The sequence below is a fragment of the Podarcis vaucheri genome, assembly GCF_965113315.1.
Source record: "Podarcis vaucheri genome assembly, chromosome: 11".
NCBI lineage: Eukaryota > Metazoa > Chordata > Lepidosauria > Squamata > Lacertidae > Podarcis > Podarcis vaucheri.
Window position 1 is genome coordinate 9,989,337 of NC_138749.1, and position 15,563 is coordinate 10,004,899.

At 44.8% G+C, this 15,563-nt stretch overlaps 1 long non-coding RNA gene across 1 annotated transcript in view; it reads left to right on the top strand.

The window, feature by feature from the left end:
• LOC309514315 overlaps window positions 1-15,236 on the top strand; it is a 28,374-nt gene extending 13,138 nt beyond the window's left edge. Inside the window, exon 3 of the long non-coding RNA XR_014211916.1 lies at window positions 14,831-15,236. This is a non-coding gene — a long non-coding RNA (uncharacterized lncRNA). The remainder of the gene's footprint in view (window positions 1-14,830) is intronic.
• Window positions 15,237-15,563: the final 327 nt, after the last annotated feature.

The following is a 15,563-nucleotide window of genomic DNA, read 5'->3' on the forward strand; positions in this document are numbered from 1 at the left end:
GGCGGACGTGAATTTCTCGCACGTCATCGGATCTCCTCCTCCAGCTAATTGATTTAAATGGCTGATCGGTTAAAGCAGCGGGCCTCCCTCCCTCCTCGCGTGATCTATTAGCAGGGAAGAATGTCTTCCCCCTCAATTCCTTGCTACTTGAGTAGCTATCACGACACAAAAATGGCAATGAATGCAAGGGAAAGCTCTGGGTGGATGTTTTCGAGTATGTATGTTAAAGAAATGTCCCTGCTCTCTGGGAGTGGTGTGCGTGTGAACAAGGCAGGTAGTGCGTCCTTGTATCTCTGCAGGTCTCACCTGCATTTGCTCCTTCGCTATAAACCGATCTTCCCATGGGTATCACCTAATAATAATAATAATAATAATAATAATAATAATGGAAGTGGGAGTCTTTCAATGAGACCAGTGCCCTTCTTCCTTCAACTGGGCATACTGGTCTTTGGACACCAAGCTTGCTCCTATCTGAATAGTTCCATCCCGGCTGTCGCTGTTTTCTAGTGGCACCAGATAACGCTCGATTATAGTTGCTCCGGAGCTGTTGCGCAACAAACCCGGTCCCCGCCCCCGCAAAAAGATTTGACTTCTAGCGGTAAGGGAAGTGATGGGGAAATGTGGAGGAAAGTGGGAGATGCCACCTTACGCAAGCTCCCTGCAAACAAATCTGAAGGCGTGCTCCGTAGATGACCAGCTTCTATCTAACCTCTCTGCAAACAAATCAGGAAGAATGCGCAATAAGCAGATCTAGTGGGAGCTGCCTACCCAACGTAAGACCCTTTGCAGGCCTGAGGCAAGAAACAATTTTTTTTTGAGGGGCCATGGTCGTGACAGTCCTTCCTGCTATTATTAAGAATCTACAGAGCTATGCAAGACTGTATCCTGAACAAGGGCTCTATAAACATCGTTGCAAAAAGCTCGGATCGCTTTTCTTCTCACTCTTACGTCTTTTATCCTTGGACCCCATACATACTAACTGCAACCCCAAGCACACTTGCTCGGGAACAAGACCTACTGAACTCAGCGGGAGTAAACGTGCTAAACCTTTTGCCCTTTTAATACCCTATGGAAGTGGGTGGGACGTACTTGCTTCCGGAGAAGGGTCACGCTGCTCAGTTCAACGCGTTGAGCAATTCAGTTTACTCAGAAGCAAATCGCACTGTATCGAGAGGAATTTGCTCCTCAACTGAGCTGCTAGGATTGCAGCAACCCTAGACATGGCGATGGAGGAAAGATCCGACTGAGTTCAATGGGGATTACTCGCAAGGAAGAGGCTATCAGTGGCGTAGCGTGGGGGGTGCAGGGGGGGCCGGCCGCACCAGGCGCGACATCTGGGGGTTAGGGTGCGCAAATCCATGGGTTAGGGGGCGCAAATCCACGGGTTAGGGGGCGCAAATTACTTGCCTTGCCCCGGGTGCTGACAACCCACGCTACGCCACTGGAGGCTATACTTGGGATTCCAGACTAAGTTGTTGGTTGCGTTGCTCACCCCTCTGCGGTGTGAAGGAACAGTGACCTGCGTGGGCTGGGGTTGGGGTTGGAGAGGGTCCATTCTGCTTTCTGCCAGTCACAAATAGTACTTCCCACTCGGCTCCTGCCCGGCTTTCAGCATCCTCGCCTGCTACAGAGCTCAGAAGGGTCGTAAGCTAAAGCGGCTGGCAATCTCAACTATTGGCTTTTAATTAAAGCGCGCAGGGCTCCAGTGTACGGAAGGAATCAGCTACTTCGCCAAGCAGGCGCGGACAGGATCAAAGCGGGCTGGAATCCTGTGCACCCTTACGCGGGAGTAAAACCTTTGAGAAACGGCGGTATTGAATGCTTCGCAAACACGTGTAAGAGTGTGCTGGCAGTATTCAAGAAAAACAAACGCTGGGCGTTAGAACCAGTGGCGTAGCGTGGGGGGGGGGTGCAGGGAGGCCCGGCCGCACCGGGCGCAACATCTGGGGGTTAGGATTAGGGGGCGCAAATCCACGGGTTAGGGGGTGCAAATTACTTGCCTTGCCCCGGGTGCTGACAACCCACGCTACGCCACTGGTTAGAACACAGAGTTGCAAATATCCCCTCCTCTCTCTTCGGTATTAGATCAGCCGTGGGGCACCTGTGGCCCGCCAGGTGATGCTGAACTACAACTCCCATCAACCCTTGCCATTGACCATGCTTGCTGTGTATGATGGGAGTTGTAGTTCAGCAACATCTGGCGGGCGAAAGATTCCTCATCTCTGTCTTCTTGGCCACCAGACTATAGTCTCAATTGGTATCCCACCAAATTTTAATTTTTGTTTAAAAAAGTAAGAGCACTTGAGAGTTTGGGAGGGTGGTTTGTATGGATGGGTCTACTTGCTATTATTATTATTATTATTATTATTATTATTATTATTATTATTATTATTTTATAGGGGCAGTATTCCCTGCCATTTTGCCTGTTTTATTTGTTTGGAGAAGTATGTGTGTTTGCCTGATTATTGCCTCTCCCCCTCCTGCCACCAAGACATGAATATTTTGTAATGCCCACAACAGTTTCTTAGCTTTCCCAAACGCGGAGGAAATCTGCAGCCAAAATGCCAATTTAAGTTCACTGTAGAAGAGTAAGAAGGGGTTAAGATTCACAGAGAGCTGAGTTCCTAAAGAGAACATACCTCTGTGATGTCATTCCCTTGAATTCTGTGATGGGAAACTTAAAAGGATTTTAACTCAGGAAAGATCTAAACCTCATACAAGTGGGACTGGGGAGATAAATTAAGTTTAATATATCCCCTCCTACTTATCAAAATTCACCCAATACCAAATGTGCCTCCAGGTGCCGCAAGATTGGGGGCTCCTATCTTAGGTTAACCTACCTCATGGGGTTGTTGTGAGGATAAGAGGTTGGTGGTGGAAGGAAGGATGACCTGTAGAGTTGACCTGACAGAAGGTTGGGATAAAATTTCAGTCGATAAATAAGAAGATCGTATATTTTCCTTACCTAACAGGACCTAACCCAAGCAGTCTGGAGATTCAGACATGAAGATTTAAACAATAAGATAAGATAAAACTTTATTTGCTTTAGCCAATGGCCATAGCAACAGTAAAACATTACAGTTTAAGCAAAAAAGGGAATTTGATATAAGAGCACAGTTTAAAGTTTAAAGAGTTTAAAGAGGCTTGACAACCATATGTCAGGAGTGCTCTGATGGTGTTTCCTGCTTGGCAGGGGGTTGGACTCGATGGCCCTTGTGGTCTATTCCAACTCTATGATTCTATGAAAGTTCTGAATCAGCTGTCAGTTAGTGGCCCTTATTCTGATTGCCCCTGCTATGAACCTAGCCACCTTTGCTGTTATCTGCTCATTTTGATCTGATAGAAGAAAGGACATTGTGGCAGTGGTTGAGCGCCCTGGGATGGTTAGTACAAGTGGGGTGATGCTCTCGTTCCTCAGGTCTTTGTAGGGAGTACAGGACAGGAGGACATGTGCCGCTGTTTCGGTGCTACCATCTCCACAGGGGTAAAGATGTTTCTCAGGCGGGATCTTTTGGAATTGACCCTCAAGTACCGCAGATGGCAAAACATCCAGTCTTACAAGTGTAAAAGCACGTCTGCATTTTGGGATAGTAAGTTTGTGCAGATATGGGGCCAGAGAATCAAAATGGAGAGGTGGAAACGAAACATACCAAGGGCAGAATTTCCTTATAGTGGCCAGGTTGTTCTGATGCTCGATATCTTTTAGATGTTGACCAATTAGACTGTTTGCTTTAGTGGGGCCCATAGTGAGTAGGTGTTGTGGGGATAGGCCAGAAGAGTGAAGTTTTTGATAGAACTGTTTTAAGCCAGGCACTTTTATGGGAGTCTTGAAGTACTAGGGATAGTAAACCAGGGGGATTTGAGTTTAGATGGAGCCAGAAGTTAAGAGTTCTTTGCCAAGTCCGTACTTCTACTGAAGGGAGATTTAAAGAATGATTAAACATCAGGAAGAACTTTCTGACAGTAAGAGCAGTTAAACACTGGAAAGGACTCCCTCTGGAGGCTGTGGACTGTCCTTCACTGGAGGTTTCCAAGCAGAGGTTGGATGGCCATCTGTCATGGATGCTTTAGCTGAGATTCCTGCCTTGCAGGGGGTTGGACTAGATGACCCCTAGGTCCCTTCCAACTCTACAACTCTATGATTTTATGAATAGAACCTTGGAGAAAATGTTGTTTTAGGAACATGGGCATAGCCAGGATTTTTGTTGGGGGGGCAGGCCTCAATTTGCTATATTTTTTTTGTATTTTTAGTTATTGGGGGGGGAGACAGCTGGCCCTCCCCGTCCCCCCTTGGCTACGCCCATGCTTAGGAATCCTCTCCAAGTTTTCTTGGTTGGATCTGTGTGAGATCCAGGTGCAAACTCCTTTTCATTCACAAATTCTATCCTCCTTCCCATTTCTGCTCTGCAGTCAATAATCTAATCAGCAAAAGCTTCTGTACCAACAGTCGCTGAAATGGATTTGAGTTCTTGACCTCATAATAATGCGCTGAAATCAGTGCTTGTCATTCGATTAAAGAAATCTTACTGCTCAACCTTTAAACGTGGCTGGTCCCACTGAGTTCAACATGACTCACTTCTAGGAAAATGCGTAGAAAATTGCAACCCAGGTTGATTTCCCCATGCTGTTAATGGATCTATTAGCTAAATTTGTGGGTTTTGCAGCCAAATCACAAATGAATGTTTTGCTAGGCAAGCACAGGGCTAGTACACAGAGAGTTATTAAAGTTCCTAGAGAGGACCCTCTCTGTGTGGCCACTTCCTTTCCCTCCTCTGGGAAACCTCATAAAAATTAACCTCATAAAAATTCCTTCTGCCTCTGAGGAGACTCTCTTTCCACCGTGTCCCCACGCTACACAGGTGGGGGCTCCAGATACACTCACCCCTTTTTGAGACGACCAACTTTTATTTTACTGTAACTTAGTGGCATTTTTCTGCATACTGCTTTGTAAGCAAACCATTTTGTGTTGTTATGTTTACTAAAAACGTGTGGTTTATTCTCTGCAACTGGGGTGGGGGAGAAGACCACAAAAAGAGGGTAAAAAGGTATAACTGCTTTAGTAAACTGCAAAATGTATAAGTGTTTTTACTTTGCTAAAAAGGTGACACAGCCCATTTACTTTTTGCATTTCTCCCATGAGTGTGGGCTAGGAGGTTGAGCTATGTGAAGAAGTGTGTATACACATGAAAGCTCATACCTAGAAAGCTTATACAGTACTTAGCTGGTCTTTAAGGTGCTACTAGAATTACCGTATTTAATTTTTTTTTTTTTAAAGATCCTTTTCAAGACTGTCTTAAGACAAAAATACTTGATTCTCTTAAGGGAGTTCTTTTTGGATCATCTATCTCTATCTATCTATCATCTATCTATATCTATCATCTATCTATATCATCTATCTATCTATCTATCTATCTATCTATCATCTATCTATCTATCTATCATCTATCTATCATCTATCTCTATCTATCTATCTATCTATCTATCTATCTATCATCTATCTATCTATCTATCTATCTATCTATCTATCTATCTATCTATATCATCTATCTATCTATCTATCTATCTATCTATCTATCTATCTATCTATCTATCTATCTATCTATCATCTATCTATCATCTATCTATCTATCATCTATCTATCTATCTATCTATCTATCTATCTATCTATCTATCTATCATCTATCTATCTATCATCTATATCTATCTATATCTACTGTATAAAAAATCTTTCATCTTGTTACCTGTTTGTATATGTTTGAAACTTTAAGCCTAGAGCCTGCCTTCAGGGATCACACTGTGCTCTGTCTGATTGTGAGTAAAACTACGTACCTGTACTTTTTGTTACTTATGAATAAGACACTGGTGTCTTTATTCTTTTAGGAGGGATTCAAGGGGTCTTACCAGGAAAATATTAGAACGCATTTCAATCTGGACAAGCCAGATTGAATTGCGTATTGTCTTAAGAAACTCACATGGGTTTGCAGCTAGTTTTCTGCAGTGCGTGAGAAGGGGAATGTAAACTCTGCTAAGTAAAGAAACTTGCTAGCGCAAGTTAGAAAGGATATTAATAAACAGTATATCCTCTCCTGCCACCCTGAACATTCCCACATGAGGTTGTTTAAGATCAGAGCTAATTTAGTAGTTAACGTACGGGTTCAACTAACGTATGGGTCATACTGCAGACCCCACCATGCATTTTACCACGTTCTGAGGCTGATCCAGTCTTGGATTTTGGCCACAAACCTCCATTTCAATATCTGGTGGGTAACAAACGCAAAGGAAAAGGCATCCATCAATGAAGAATCTTTGTTCTTTCTAGTTAATTTTATAGTTTTTAAAGACTCCCTTCACTGAAATGGTCACTAGGCATTTTATTAACAATAAGAAAATGTAAAACAAAGTCTGCAATAAATGAAAAGATTAAAATCATTCTCATATATTGCATAGCAGCATCATAAAAATGGCACAACCCATCAGCCCCTAAAAACCTGGCAAAAAATATGAGCTTTTGCCTGGCATCAAAAAGAGGTTGGGACAAGATGCACTTCAGTCGGAAGCTTCTTCCACAGACATGGAGCCACCACCAAAAAGGCTCTGCTATGGATCCCCACACTACACACCTCATTTAACACAGGGACCACCAAGAGAGTTTCTTCCACAGATAATGTAGAGAGGGGTTCAGTTTTCCACATCTGATTTGGTTCGTACATGCATGTTCACCACTTGTTCGCTGCAACATCAAGTGATAACTTGCATGTATGAACTAACCTGGATAAAGCTTTCCTGTGTCCAAGCAGCTGCTCAAAACACAATACTTTTCAACAGAGGCAATTCAGACATTTGGAAAAGGGACATCAAGGACACGTTCAAGCAAACATGTAGCTGAAAAACCTCCGTAGGTGGTGAGAAAACAGGAAGCTTGGGGACAATGCCCCGAGCAGTTCTTAGGGTGGAATCAGAGGTGGAACCCAAACATTTCTGGCAAGTCCAGGATGCAATCAAATGGTTTGAGAACTCTCACTATCTCTTTAACAGAGCTGGCCCTACTTTTGGGAAAAGTGAGTCGGCTGCCTCAGGCTGCAGATACCAAGGGGAGCAGCAGCCCCTAGTCCCCAGCCCCAGTCCCCATAGCTAGCCTGATGTCCTCAAATACAGTGGAAGATGTTCCATTGTCAGTGTTCATGTAAGATTCAATGGTCAATCCAATTAGATTCTGACATCTAATGGAATACCGTACTTCTCCCATATTCTCCTTTGCCTCAAGCAACTATCCGACTTTTAGAAGACATCTGAAGACAGCCCTGTTTAGGGAAGTTCTTAATGTTTGATGTTTTATCGTGTTTTTGATATTCTGTTGGGAGCTGCCCACAGTGGCTGGGGAAACCCAGCCAGATGGGAGGGGTATAAATAAATTATTATTGGTATTATTATTATTATTATTATTATTATTATTATTATTATTAACCGAAGGCCAACGAGCCCTAATTTGGGAGGTATTCTCATCCTTGATTTCCTGGTCTGAAAACCAAAAATAATGGCCGGAATCGTTTTCTCCTTGTTGACAGCAAACCTTATTCCACACATGGGAATATATGTGGTTAGGCCAAATCTGTATATTTCTTCTGCTCTCAGAAACAGAAGGAGTGTGTTGCACAAATTGAACATAAGTATTCTGTGTTGTGCAGGAGTGTGGACTACGTCCAGATAAAAAAGTATTGATGTATTCTGTTTATGGACTTGGGTGCAGTCACACATGCTGGTCACGGGGCTCTTAAGTATTATCTCCTCCACCAACCACACAAACACAGTCTTTGACCAACTGTATGAAAAGTTCCCTATGGCTGGTTCAGACTGTTAGGTCCAGTCATGGACGACTCTGGGGTTGTGGCGCTCATCTCGCTTTATTAGCCGAGGGAGCCGGAATACAGTTTCCGGGTCATGTGGCCAGCATGACTAACCCACTTCTGGTGAACCAGAGCAGTGCACGGAAACACCATTTACCATCCCGCCGGAGCGGTACCTATTCATCTACTTGCACTTGACGTGCTTTCGAACTGCTAGGTTCGCAGGAGCAGGGACCGAGCAACAGGAGCTCACCCCGTCGCGGGGATTTGAACCACTGACCTTCTGATCGGCAAGCCCAAGAGGCTTAGTGGTTTAGACCACAGTGCCACCCGCGTCCCTGGGATGTATATGATAACCACTTGATAATCATTTAACATCAGCCAAAACTGCGCAAGCATAAATGGTTTATCGCAGGAACGACATTGCTGGTGGAACTTGGATATCACTTCACATTGTCTCAAACCCAGTGCTATTCAATAGTGCTTATTCACACATTGAGATATCACCAGCCATGAAGGCCTAGCTCATGCATCCTTCCATGGACAGGACACCACAGATTTAACATCACAGATGAAACTTCCATCATGTTTCATGTCACCTACAAGAAAAGGCCTTTTCAATGAGTCCATTCATACATTTCATACAGGTACGGATGGTAATTTGTGGCCCTGCAGATACTGTGTGACAATGGTCCACATCAACCCTGACCATTGGCCAGGCTGGCTGGGGTTGATGTTGTGGGAAAATCTGCAGCCAAAATGATAATTTTTGTTTACTGTACAAGTGTATGAAGGAGTCAAGACTCACACTGAGCTGAATTCCTAGACAGAAAACTTCTGTGATGTTATTTTCCTTGAACTTATTTAGTGGGAAACTTAAATGAAGGATTTAATCCTTAGCATTTCCTCCTTGCTTCAGATCATTTTTCATTAGCCTGCTGATGGAGATGGGTGTGTTGTTTGCTCTGTTGGAGAGCAAACATTATCTTAGCACATTTTAATATGTAGGGAGTAACTAATAAGTGTCACTGCCTGCCTCATATGCTTCACTGTACTATGCTGAATCCTGGCAAGACTTAAATGTAAGTAAACTTATTTTCTAATATATGTAGTAATACAGTCTGTTGCCTGGTTATTTTTATAGGAGGGAAATTGTGATAAGTGTATTTAAGGCTAAGCAGCATAGTCTCAAGTTTCTTTTTATTCTGCAAAGGGATATTTTAACTCAGAATAAGATCTAAACATCACTCAGTTGAGACTGGGGAGAAAAATTAAGTTTACTATATCCTCTTCTACTTTTTAAAAATTCATCCAATAGGTGGAAATAGGAATCCAACAACATCCGGGGGGGCTGTGAGTTCCGAACCCCGATTTAAGGGCTAATCACCAAATATTAAGCAATTGTGATGGAGGACCAAGTGATAGATATTCTCATGTCAACCTGGTGCTATGTTTTCAAGACCAATATGCCACAGATAATCAAGGATCACAAAAACACTCCAAATGGAAAGATGTGTTTTAAATAATCAGAAACAGCCAGTTCCAAATCTTTCTATAGAAATCTTATTTCTATTATGGGGTTCTCTCTCTCTCTCTCTCTCTCTCTCTCTCTCTCTCTCTCTCTCGTTTAACTCACCACTAATCCCACCAAAGGTTTCCCTAAAGCTCTTATTGATGCTGAAATGCAACCTTTGGGGAGCTGGCAGTAACTTGACAGAATGTCATCTCTGCTGTGTGCACAAAATCCCTTTGTTTTACTGCAGTAATTCATCTAGAATGACACCCCTACCAAGTTTTAAACCATGTTACAAGGAAGCCTCCATCGAACACCTCATTTTATGTTTTTGTTCTAAATTACAGAAGATGGATGAAGGAATCTGTGTGACCTGAAACATACTGCCTACAAAGTCGATGCCCACATTTGCCCTCTTATTTATTATTATATTTATATCCCACCTCCTCCCCCCAAGGAGCACAAGTTCATATTCATGCCCCCCCCATTTTATCATCATTAAAGCCCTGTGAGGTTGGTTAGACTGAACAACAGTGCCTGGCCCAAGGTCATCGGAGCTACAAATCTCAGAGTTTCCTGGGAAGAGTGGTTTTTTAATATACCGTATTTTTCGCTCTATAAGACGCACCAGACCACAAGATGCACCTAGTTTTTGGAGGAGGAAAATAAGAAAAAAAATATTCTGAATCTCAGAAGCCAGAACAGCAAGAGGGATTGCTGCGCAGTGAAAGCAGCAATCCCTCTTGCTGTTCTGGCTTCTGTGATAGCTGCGCAGTCTGCATTCGCTCCATAAGATGCACACACATTTCCCCTTACTTTTTAGGAGGAAAAATGTGAGTCTTATAGAGCAAAAAATACGGTATATACAACCACAATGAGAACTGTAGCTCTGTGAAGGGAATATGGGTCTCCTAACAACTCTAAGCACCATTGACAAACTACAGCTCCCGGAATACTTCGGCGGAAACCATGACTTTTTAATGTGGCCCGAGACTGCAGGCAGGGCCTTACAGGAGCGAATGAGCTATCTCTGATCAAGCTCTTTGCACAGAACATTTAAATCACTAGCATTTTGCCCTAGACAGCAGTTTTTTTCCTTGGGAGGGGCAGATGGAGTGTCACTCTCACATTCAGCCTTCAGTGCAGGCAGAGAATCTAGTGAAGATAAGAAAACTTATCAGGTACAAAATATCAGGTCAATTCCTCCATCCACGGTCAAGTCAGTGGTCTTGTGAATGGTTCATGCCCCCATTGCACAGCAGCACCTTAAGGTCATGTGGGTCATCTTTGTTGATACCAGTATCCTTCTGGTCAGGACCAGACCAGGGGTGATCTTCAAACAACGACTGAACCTGCCTCCTCGGTAATGACATGATCTGGTCCTAGCATAACTCTTTCTCCTCCTACCCATGATCACTGAGATCTGGTGTCCCAATGCATCCCCCCTAGTGGAACCTGCCCCAGCCATTCTGTTATAACTTAACAAATAGACAAAGGTAAACTAAAAACACAAGTTAAAACAGCTAATTCTCAAGTTAAAACACCTTTCTATTTTAATCTACAGACTGAACGCTCAATCCATCTCCTACAGCTACCACTGGCAAATCAATGGAAACCGAAGAGAAGCAGCTATCAGCTAAGCAGTAGGACAGATGTGGAGAACCTTTGGCCTTCCAGACGTTGTGAACTACAAGTCCCATCATCCCTGGCCATTGGTCATGCTTGCTAGGGCTGATGGGAGCTGTGGTCCAGATGCATGTGGAGGGCGGAAGGTTACCCATGCCTGCTTGAGGAGAAGCATCCCCATGGCAAGAGCTGTTGGGCAGGTGGTGGGATCTCCTTCACTGCAGGTATTTAAGGAGGCTGGATGACCTCCTGTCTGGGATGTTGTAGCCCTATAGATGCAGTTGGACCACAGCTCCCATCAGTCCCAGCCAGGAAGGCCAATGGTATGGGATGATGGGAATTGTAATCCAAGAACATCTGGTGGGCACCAGCTTGGCGACCTCTGATGTAGCTGTAGCCTGCATCTCAGACCTTGCACTGAGCACTGAGATTTGAACCAGATGACCCCAATGGTTATATGGCATCTGATCCTATTGTATTTGGTTGAAGGTGGACTCTTAACGATTTGGCACAAATCTGTGACCAGAGAAGTTGAGATTGCTTCTGAAGGCATGGAATTGCAACAGGATACTCCAGTGCTTATGAAGAAACATGAAGAAGCTCCTGATACAAATCAAATGAGGATGAACTATGACCTGATTAAGTCCCAGTCCAAGTATCCCTGCTTGCAGCCCAGTCCTATCTGTATTATTTGGGAGCAAGCCCCAACCCGAGTCAATAGGGATTACTCTCAAGTGCATGGGCCTAGCACTGCCCCCTTAGCTTTGGTGGTAGATCGGTTGTAAATCGCCTCCACTCCTTATCCTTTTACCACCCGAAAAGTCTTAGAGGTGTTTCAGCCTCACAGCAACCTTGTGAAGTAGGTTAGGTTTGGGAGGGGGACTTGCCCAAAGGCAACTAAATGATATTCATAACTGAAGAGGGCTTTGAGGATCAGTTTACTACAGCCCACATCCATTGTAACCGTGATCCACCGATTTTAATTCAAGCGTTTATTCCATCCTTAAAAAATAGAGGTACAACCCAAACAAATGAAGAAGGAGGGATTTATGTGTCAACAGTTGCATGTACATGTAATATGTTCACAAATGCCTTGCGGATTGGGCCTACACACAAGCTCATTGGTTTAGTCAGGCGCTTGTCCAAAACACTGGTCTTTGAAAAGCATTTTTTTTAAGGATAATGCTCACTCGGTTCAATGCCAAAGTACTTTTTTAAAAAGCCCATTGATTTCAGTGGATGAGTTAGGGCAATTGCTTAACAGCATTTGCTAGCCTATAGCCTCATACTTGGGAGTAAACCTCACTGAGCTCAGTAAGACTTGCTTCCGAGTAGACAAGTAAAGATTACTCTGTAACTAAGGGGCTTAGACTTTGTTCGGATCATGACCATTTTTTTCTTTTTACAAGAATAACTTTGGGGTATTTTTTTAGAGGATCGTTTGCATGCTTTCAACCTTAAAAAAATAAATGCGAGTGAAATTATCTCTCTCTCACACACACAGAGGCATCCGTATAATTCCGATGATGATTTGAATTTGAAAGGGAGAGAGCGACTCTTTTGAAAACGAGAAGGTCCCATCTGGAAAAGCTCGACGTTCAATTAGATCGCATCACTTCAGGGTGTCCTCGTCTTCCGTCCCCCCCCCCACCCCGCCGCCGTCCCCCCCCCGTCTCGTCTCCTGAATAACCTTCCAGGCAAAGCGACACAAAAACCGGCAGGCGAGCGCCGAAGCATCCATGGAAAAGAGAGAGAGAAAGAGAGAGAGAGAGAGAGAGAGAGAGAGAGAGAGAGAGAGAGAGAGAGAGAGAGAGAAAGAAAGAAAGAAAGAAAGAAAGAAAGAAAGAAAGAGACAGAGAAGAGAAAATATAAGGGAAAGGACGGCGCCTTGGAGCAGAAAAAACCACTGGGAAAAGAACCTCAGTCGCCAGCCCCGTTTCTCTCCTTTTCAAAAAAAGGGAACCACATTTAGAGGCGAGCGACTCTTATTTCTGCAAAGAACAGATGCGATTCCAAGGCGCTTTTGTTGTATTTCACGCGAGGGAGAGAGAAGGGCGACGAAGATTCGGAGCAGCCGGTAACGTTGCGAGCTGGGATTGACTTGGCGCTTTGGCGAGAGGGTGGGTGTTTGGAGATCCTCCCACTATCTTCTGCCACCCCCCACTTCCAATGACCTAAGGCATCCCTTACTGAAGGGCCCAGCCTTTTTCTGCAAGACTAGGCACTTCGGAATCGACACCGAGGAAATAATGGGAGCCCCGACGACGCAGCTGGGACTCGCGGGCAGCTCTCTCCGAAGGGAGATAGCCTTTCCTTTCCAGTAGCCTGCAAGAAAGCAGGGGAAAATATATGCCTTTGTAAGAAAAGCCACTGCGGCTCTCCTGCCCTGGTTCTCTAGTGCTGTGGGTGGTTTTCTTTCTGTTGAGAGACAGTTCAGTCTGTAGGCATGTGAGGAAGGTGGAGAGTGAAAGAATCAACGGGGGGAGGGGGAGGAGAGGAGATGTTGAGGAACGATCTGTTAAAAAAAAAAGGAAAAAAGGAAGAGGGACAGGTTTAACCCATTGGGCGGCAGCAGGAACCGACTCCGGAGCGTTCCCAGTTGCTTGATTTTGTTTCTGGAGAGGACCTCTTCCTCCTGACTCCTAGGATGGGTCCCAGAAGCTTATTTGAGGTGACAGTCTTTCTAGGGAGGCACGGACTTTTTGGCGAAGGGGCAGCCTAACCCCTAACCAAGTTTATTGGGAGGGGAATCGCGCCGGATTCAGTGGGGCTCAACAAAGTGCGTGTCTGCGCGGAAGCAACCCCATGGAATCCAAGGAGACTTCCTTCCCAAGTTCAAGGTGTCTCTGATTAGAGGTTTAGCCCCTTCCAACGCTTCTGCGGACACTTGAGATTGCGGGTCCCACTGAGGCTAGCGGAACCTCCTCCTGAGTATCGACGTTCCTCGGATCCGGCCTTATCGCGACCTCAAACGAAACGCATTTTTGGCGCAGTGAACCGTTCAATTCTGAACGCGTTTGATCAAAACTGAATTTCCACTTATGAGAGTTATTCCCCTCCGAGGCTGCAGTCCTATAAACACTTACCTGGAAGTAAGCTGAAGTAAGCGTAATAGGTCTTACTCTCAAGTAGACGCATAGGATTGCTCTGTCAGTGTGTAAAGGGAAGAAGAAGCTTCGAAGTAAAAACGGGTCATTGCTCCCTGGCTCTGCACACATTTACTGCGGAGTAAGGCATGTTACTTCAATAGGCTTTCCTGCCAAACGTACTTTTCCTGAAGAACATTGGCTTTTCGAAGCCCTCAAAGGAGAAGAGATAAGGTTCCAATCTTGATTCACGACCTGGGAATTTAAAACCTCAGAAACCGATTTAAATGCCATCTGTTTGCAATTCTTGGGATGAATGGCGTATTCCCCCCCCCCCTTTTCGATCGGCTGTGGCTTAAGACCTCAACACGCTTTCTGACGAGGAAGCCCTATTGGACACGGTGGGGTTCCTTTCTGAGTAAACGTGGCGTAGGATCGGGCTGCCGGGAAGGGATTCGTTTTGAGTAGTCGATTAACCCCGAACCTCTTCCCGCCTGCGCCGCGCAATCCCGTTTAAAACTCTTTGGCAAAACCCCCTCTCTCAACCGCACGGTGATAATAAGGCAGCATCTATCTTGCCTGATGACCACCTACTGCTTTATGGTCGCTTTGTTCCAACTATTACAATCAAGAGAATTCTTTATTTACTGTTAACATTCACTTAAAGCGGGATGTTAATGATGCTTTGGAATTCACCAAAGAGAGTTTTCTGACGATTCTCTCTCTCCCCCTGCCCGCACTTTCTCTTTTGTTTATTTCAGGAAAACTTGGCTCGGAGAAGGAGGGGTGGCTGTGGGAACCCTGCTTGATGGAGAAAATCGGAGCTGAACTTGGATCTCGAGTTAGGTATTTGCTCATGGTTTGGATTCCCATTGAAAAGGGCTCACTCGCTGCTGAAGATGGTAACCGTCACTCAGCAAACAACGCCAGGAAGTGATAGAACAGGCATAGACAAACAGACGCGCACGCACGCCGAAATCTTCTCTTTTCCATTGTCTCCGCCACTGTCGACATTTAGGACGCGATCCAGTGCAAGTTAAACATTTTAAGGAGACGTGGATTTCGCTGCGTTCTTTTGAACATCGGTGGGAAGTTCAAGCGCGCCCATTTAGCTTGTAAGCTCCGCGGGGCAGAGAACAGCGGCTGTTTACACCCAGTGGCTACAACCATTAATCGGCAGATTATTCGATAGAAGCGTTACCAGATTAATTTTGGCACGACGGTCCAGTTTTTCAAACGTGGGTAGGTTGTTTTGATTCAGGCGTGTCAGGATAATTAAAAAGAAAATGGCATGATCGAGCCGCTTTAGATAAAATAGCACCCATGGCTTGCTGCATTCCAAATTCTCTCACACGTTTTAAGTTTCCACCCATTTTTGGAATTCTTTAAAAGAGCACTGACTGACGGGGTGGGGGAGAAAACCGAGTGGGAGGTGGCAATGGAAAGGAGCGTGGCAATCAGGCAAGAACGCAGCGCAAGAGATCTCCGCACTGC